Raw genomic sequence first — 7,235 nt, 5'->3', positions numbered from 1 at the left:
AACATTCAAACAGAGCACTGTACCAAACAGGCATTTCATCAACAAGTCTGAAAACCATCCAATCGGCACTTTCACCAGAAAGTACTGGACGGACTAAACCAGTTGATTCCTGGACACCTTTGATGACACTCTTACCAGAGGCTGACCAAGCTTGCAGAGAACTCCTGATGTGTGGCAGTAAAAGTGTTCTCTGTTCTTGGTTGTATCGATGCCAGGATGCTGGAATGTCATGCACTCAGGCTCGGAGTTATGGGCAGGCCTTATGGGGTCTGGCCCGCCCCACCTCCTTGACCATCCAAATGAAATCTATTTATTTGACAAACGTGTGCCGACAGAAACACGCATCAAACTCAGATAAAGCATCCAAGCGAGCGACAAACGTGTGAAGGTAACCTACTGTACTTTTTTAAGTGATTTGTTTGACAATCAGATGAAAACATCATGACTTGCTGTGTTCATTCCACATTATAAGGGAATACATGTTCAGAGTTAAATGACATGTTTTTACTATAAAACCCATTTAAAACACAAAGGAGGTCCCGTGGGGAAAAAAGGTGCCCCTTCATGGAAATCAAATGGCTGTCCATCTGATTCGTTCAGGTGCCGGTCCTGCATTATGTGAACCAGGACCCTAAGTATTTTTTTTCTTCACTAATCAGAATTTAAGGAATACGTTTGTTGCATGACATGATGTCATTTTGTGTGGAAATGTTACGTCAGAAGCTGTTTTAAATATGACTATGGATTCATTGCCATCTCCGTTGGCGGACATTTTGGTACGTTTTTAAATGAGTACCCCTTCTAGGATGTTTTCATATAATCTGAGGAATGTTTGTACCAGGATTTGATCTGTTATAACAGTTTTTATTGATCAAAAACCAGCTATTACGGCAGCCATTTAGATTGTACACAATAACTTGCTTCCTGGTTACACTTGAAATGGGATCCCCTTGTTTTCATTACGTCTGAGGAATGTCTGTAACAAATGTCATGTTTGTATCTGCATTGTTAAAAAAATACTTTGCTAGGTCACAGACACTGGCTTAAGGCTTTCTCCCCCTCCCTAAAATAACAATGTACTAGTAATATGGCCTACCGACCACTGTCCATGGTGCGGAAATTGGGACATGCCTATTAAATCGATGATAGGCCTTCTGCTGTGCCAGGGCTAACCTTTGCTTTAGCTAATGGATAACTGTTTATTGGTAGGCCTATTTACTAATTTTCTCATGTTAAGCCTAACATTTCACAAAGCTAAACAGCATACTTATCAGATACCAATAGATTGTTTTTATATATGCACAAATGTGCTATATAGGCCACCCAAACCTTCATGACATCACGCTCCCTTCCAGCTTGGATAGAAAGTTGTACATAAAACCAGTCTATTAATGACAAATAATACAGTCAGTCCACCCTCAAAATTATGCAGAATATAGCTACAGAATATACAGTGTTTAGATGTTTAACTCATGAGGATAGGGGGTGCTGTTGTCACTTTTTCTGGAAAACGTGTAATTTTTAAACGGCTTCCTACTCAATTCTTGCTCGTACAATATGCATATTATTATTATTATTGGATAGAAAACACTCTCTAGTTTCTATAGCCGTTGAAATTTTGTCTCTGAGTGGACCAGAACTCATTCTACAGCACTTTCCCTGACATGGAGTCAGATTTCAGACATCTTGGCCCCTGATCTGGAGTCAGTTTAAAGGTGCCTGTAAATGCTATGGAGAAACAGACACTTCTTACGTCTTCCCCTGGATGTCAGTACGTGATGACGCTTTGAATGGAGTCGATTGCGCAATCAGAGCCTCTATAAAACAGCACAACGTGTAGGTAGTGTCCCTTTTCCAGCTGCGCCTGATGCAAGGTGGACACGGACCTGCTCTTTTTCCAAGCTTTAGTTTAGCCAGTAATATTTCTCTGGTCATGTTTTTACTCGTTATAGGTGTTAAAAACATCATAAGGTAGTTAATTTAAACCGTTTTATAGCAATTTATATCCGTTTAGTGCGATTTTGACGCATTTCTTTCTGAGACACTTTGCACCTCTGGGCACGTTTCCAGTTCATGCCGAACGTAGTGGGCAATTCCACATGGCAAGAGGACAGCTTTCGACCAAAAGACGATTAGACCCAAGAAAGGATTCATTGCCCAAGATTCTGATGGAAGAACTGCTCATAGTAAGAACAATTTATTATGATAAATCGTGTTTCTGTCGAAAAATGTTAATCGCTTATGCCGCCATTTTGTTAGATGTAGCTTCGCTTGGCGCAACCTGTATTGAAAAGTAAGGATAATAAAAAAAATGTAATTCAGCGATTGTATTAAGAATTAAATTGTCTATCAATCGCTGTCCACCCTATATTTTTTTAGTCACGTTTATGAGTATTTATGTATAAGACTAGATCACTGTCTAATATGGCGCACGACATTTTCTGACCAGCTGGGCTACTTTTGTCATTGTCTAACCATGATTTTGGTGGCTAAATATGCACATTTTCGAACAAACTCTATATGTATGTTGTAATATGATGTTACAGGAGTGTCATCTGAAGAATTCTGAGAAGGTTAGTGAAAAAATTTATATATTTTGGCGATGTTTACGTTATCGCTCTCTTTGGCTAGAATCAATGCTCTGGTAATGTTTGCACATGTGGTATGCTAATATAACGATTTATTGTGTTTTCGCTGTAAGACACTTAGAAAATCTGAAATATTGTCTGTATTCACAGGATCTGTGTCTTTCGATTAGTGTATGCTGTGTATTTTTACGAAATGTTTTATGATTAGTAATTAGGTAATACACGTTGCTCTATGTATTTATTCTAGTCGAGTTGTGATGGTGGGTGCAATTGTAAACTATGATTTCTACCTGAAATATGGACATTTGTCTAACAAAACCTATCCTATACCATAAATATGTTATCAGACTGTCATCTGATGAGGTTTTTTCTTGGTTAGTGGCTATCAATATCTTTATTTGGCCGAATTGGTGATAGCTAGTGGTGTTGGTGGACAAAGAAAAAATGGTGTCTTTTGCTAAGGTGTTTAGCTAATAGATTTACATATTGTGTCTTCCCTGTAAAACATTTTAAAAATCGGACATGTTGGCTGGATTCACACGATCTGTATCTTTCATTAGCTGTATTGGACTTGTTAATGTGTGAAATTTAAATATTTAAAAAATATTTTTTTTGTGAATTTCGCGCTCTGCCTTTTCAGTGGAATGTGGGAGGAGTTCCGCTAGCGGAACCCCGTCCTAGACAGGTTAAAAGAAAAATAATACATATCATATAGTCTTACACTGATGAAAAAAGTAGTCGGCTTGAGGATAAAATCAGCCACTATGTATTGTTGACCTCAGCAGGTTTTATATGGCTAACAGCCTACACAAATGGGCTGCAATATTCAAGGTAAATTCAATCCAGTTTGAGAGACTTCCCTGGTGTCCTTTAGTAATCAAATGTTTTCACCACGGTCTGTAGGTTCAGGTTTCAGGCCTTTATGAGTTTTACTTTAGAAAAGGATCTCTCCACAGAAGTGACAGTTAGGGATATTAAGGGATATTAATAAGAGCTAAATTGCCGTAGCAACATCAGGGAAACTGGGGAGGGAATTGTGCTTCAAATACAGCAGTTCTGTAACAAATTTTATTTGATCTCATTCTGCTTAATTGCTGGCCTCAACACCTTATGGAAATAGATTAACTGTATACGAAGCTCTGGGGACGTCTGGATACAGACAATAAATTGGCAGATGCAAACTGATTATAATCTTTAGCAGACAACAGTTCTTCAGGGCTGGAACATAAAAGATCTTTCAATTTTGTTCATACTGGTGAACCGCCGTTTGACTTGTGTGGTTGCAATATCAACAGTCTCTTTTCTCTGGTCTATCTTGGCATGCATCATTTCAATTGTGTGCAGTGCAATGGACATTTAATGCATTAGACTCTCAGTCTAACATGCTGACCACACCGTCCGTTGCAAAATACATTTGCACATACATGTTATTCAATCATTGCATCGACACTGCTTGCGCACGTCAACGAGCGTCTGCATAGCCAGGCTCTAAAATAGAACTTGGTTCTATCGGTGACACTTTAAGCCCTGCAAGTCCTGCCTCTCCCATCTCCTCATTGGTTTATAGGAGCATAGTAGGGATGCACGATATATTGGTGAGCATATCAGAATCGGACGATATTAGCTAAAAATGCCAACATCGGCATTGGCCCGATGTCAACCTGTTTGGGATAGGGGGCAGTATTTTCACGTTCGGATTAAAAGCATGCCCAGAGTAAATTGCCTGCTACTCAGGCCCAGAAGCTTAGATATGCATATTATTAGTAGATTTGGATAGAAAACACTCTGAAGTTTCTAAAACTGTTTGGATGATGTCTGTGAGTATAACAAAACTCATATGGCAGGTGAAAACCTGAGAAAAATCCAACCAGGAAGTGGGAAATCTGAGGTTTGTAGTTTTTCAAGTGATTGCCTATCCAATATACAGTGTAAATTGGGTCAGATTGCACTTCCGAAGGCTTCCACTAGATGTCAACAGTCTTTAGAACGTTGTTTCAGGCTTCTTCTATGAAAGGGCGGCGAATAAGAGCTGTTTGAACTAGGGGTATGGCTGAAAGCCTTGAGCTAAGTCTCGCGTGCGGCCATGAGCGCGAGCTCCAATCCTTTTCATTTCTAAAGACAAAGGAATTGTCCGGTTGAAACATTATTGAAGATTTATGATAAAAACATCCTAAAGATTGATTATATACATCGTTTGACATGTTTCTATGAACTGTAATGGAACTTTTTTGACTTTTCGTCTGGACTTAGTGCCCGCGCTAACAAAAAGGAGGTATTTGGACATAAAGATGAAATTTATTGAACAAAACAAACATTTATTGTGGAACTGGGATTCCTGGGAATGCATTCTGATGAAGATCATCAAAGGTAAGTGAATATTTATAACGCTGTTCCTGACTTTTACTGACTCCACAACATGGCTGGTATCTGTATGGCTTGTTTTGGTGCCTGAGCGCTGTACTCAGATTATTGCATGGTGTGCTTTTGCTGTAATGCTTTTTTGAAATCTTACACAGCGGTTGCATTAACTTCTTTGGGGCAGGTGGGATGCAAACATCCCACCGGCCAATAGCCAGGGAAAATACAGCGCGCCATATTCAAATAACATGATATAAAAATCAAACTTTCATTAAATCACACATGTAAGATATCAAATTAAAGCTACACTCGTTGTGAATCCAGCCAACATGTCAGATTTCAAAAAAGCTTTTCAGCGAAAGCATAAGATGCTATTATCTGATGATAGCACAAAAGTAAACAAAGAGAGAAGCATATTTCATCACTGCAAGTATGACACAAAACGCAGAAATAAAATATAAACCATGCCTTACCTTTGACGAAATTCTTTTGTTGGCACTCCAATATGTCCCATAAACATCACAAATGGTCCTTTTGTTTTTGAGGCACAACATTACTGAACATAACACTTGACACTGAGATTTTTGGATATAAATATGAACTTTATCGAACAAAACATACATGTATTGTGTAACATGAAGTCCTATGAGTGTCATCTGATGAAGATCATCAAAGGTTAGTGATTAATTTTATCTCTATTTCTGCTTTTTGTTACTGCTCTCTTTGGCTGGAAAAACCCACACAAGTGGCTCAGGTAGTGCAGCTCATCCAGGATGGCACATCAATGCGAGCTGTGGCAAGAAGGTTTGCTGTGTCTGTCAGCGTAGTGTCCAGAGCATGGAGGCGCTACCAGAAGACAGGCCAGTACATCAGGAGACGTGGAGGAGGCCGTAGGAGGGCAACAACCCAGCAGCAGGACCGCTACCTCCGCCTTTGTGCAAGGAGGGGCACTGCCAGAGCCCTGCAAAATGACCTCCAGCAGGCCACAAATGTGCATTAGACGCAGGGAGTCAGGAATCAGGTGCAGTTAGTGAGTCTAATAATAACGAACATGGACCGATACAAAACAAGAGAAGCGTCTGACATGGAAACACAAACAATACTACCTGATGACAAAAGAGTGCTATATAAAGGGTAAGTAAACTGAGTAAGGAAGTCCAGGTGTGACTGATGATGAGACACAGGTGTGCGTACAGATGGGTTGCCAGGTGTGTGTAAGATGGGTTGCCAGGTGTGCGTGAAGATGGACTGCCTGGACCAGTGGTTAGTAGACCTGCGAAGTCGAGTGCCGGAGCTGGTCAGCGGGAGTAGATGTGACAGGTGACCCCAACAACAGTCAACATTTGAGCACGTTACTGTTACACATTAACCTATAACAGTTCAAAGACCTGAAAGACTAACCAGACAATGACAAGAATACAAATTATTCTTGTTTTGCTAGTTGCGTAACACTTGATTAAAGATTAAAACAACTTGTTTGAATAAGTATATACAGTCCTTTGAATACTGTATGATGAATATATTTTACTACAGAAAGAAAATGTTCATAAATAACCCATAAATTCTTACAATACAAAATTATGAATGCAACCTGTCAAGTGTTGGTCCCATGAGCTGAAATAAAACATCCCAGACATTTTCCATATGCACAAAAATAGTATTTCTCTTAAATTTAGTGCACACATTTGTTTACATCCCTGTTAGTGAGCATTTCTCTTCTGCCAATATAATCCATCCACCTGACAGGTGTGGCATATCACAAGTGCACCTTGTGCTGGGGACAATAAAAGGCCACTAAAATATGCAGTTTTGTCAAACAACACAATGCCACAGATGTCTCAAGTTTTGAGGGAGCGTGCAATTGCCCTCCAGTGTAACCAAGTAGACATAATTTGAGTCAATTGGAGGTGTACCTGTGGATATATTTCAAGGTCTACCTTCAAACTTAACACCTCTTTGCTTGACATCATGGGAAACTCTAAAGAAATCAACCAAGACCTCAGAAGAAAAATGTTAGACCTCCAGCATCTTCACAAGGTCCTTTGCTGTTCTGGAATTGATTTTCCTTCGCACCAAAGTACATTCATCTCTAGGAGACAGAACGCGTCTCCTTCCTCAGTGGTATGACGGCTGCGTGGTCCCATGGTGTTTATACTTGCGTACTATTGTTTGTACAGATGAACGTGGTACCTTCAGGAGTTTGTAAATTGCTCCCAAGGATGAACCAGACTTGTGGAGGGCTACAATTTTTCTTCTGAGGTCTTGGCTGATTTCTTTTGATTTTCCCAT

The 7,235-nt window shown here is 39.8% G+C and overlaps 1 protein-coding gene across 2 annotated transcripts in view; it reads left to right on the top strand.

Moving 5' to 3' along the window:
- The window catches only part of LOC139579362 (C-type lectin domain family 4 member E-like), a 295,157-nt gene that overhangs the window by 61,485 nt on the left and 226,437 nt on the right, over nt 1-7,235 (top strand). The window lies entirely within an intron of this gene.

The sequence above is a fragment of the Salvelinus alpinus genome, chromosome 6 (assembly GCF_045679555.1).
Source record: "Salvelinus alpinus chromosome 6, SLU_Salpinus.1, whole genome shotgun sequence".
Taxonomy (NCBI): domain Eukaryota; kingdom Metazoa; phylum Chordata; class Actinopteri; order Salmoniformes; family Salmonidae; genus Salvelinus; species Salvelinus alpinus.
This window is presented reverse-complemented; position numbering and strand designations above follow the sequence as displayed.